Genomic DNA, 257 nt, shown 5'->3' with positions numbered 1-257 from the left:
CGTGGGTTAGGTTTCGGGTTTTTAACTCGGGTTGTGGTCCTGAGAAGAGGGTGCTGTGCCGGGTGCCGAGCGGACCCGCAAAGAGCATCCTCACGAGCGTGAAGGTGCCAGCCCCACCGCTGCGGCTTGGGGTCTGCGGGGAGGAGAGACGGCAGCTAGAGGAGCTACAGCTGAAAGCTGAGAAGATCCCTCTTTTCCCAAGAACTTATTCTATTTGTAAAGTTGCAGTCTCAGAGCTGAACTTAAAAAAAGAAAGG

This window comes from Apaloderma vittatum, unplaced genomic scaffold (genome assembly GCF_000703405.1).
Source record: "Apaloderma vittatum isolate BGI_N311 unplaced genomic scaffold, ASM70340v1 scaffold14517, whole genome shotgun sequence".
In the NCBI taxonomy this organism is placed as follows: Eukaryota; Metazoa; Chordata; class Aves; order Trogoniformes; family Trogonidae; genus Apaloderma; species Apaloderma vittatum.
Note: the sequence above shows the minus strand (reverse complement) of the source record.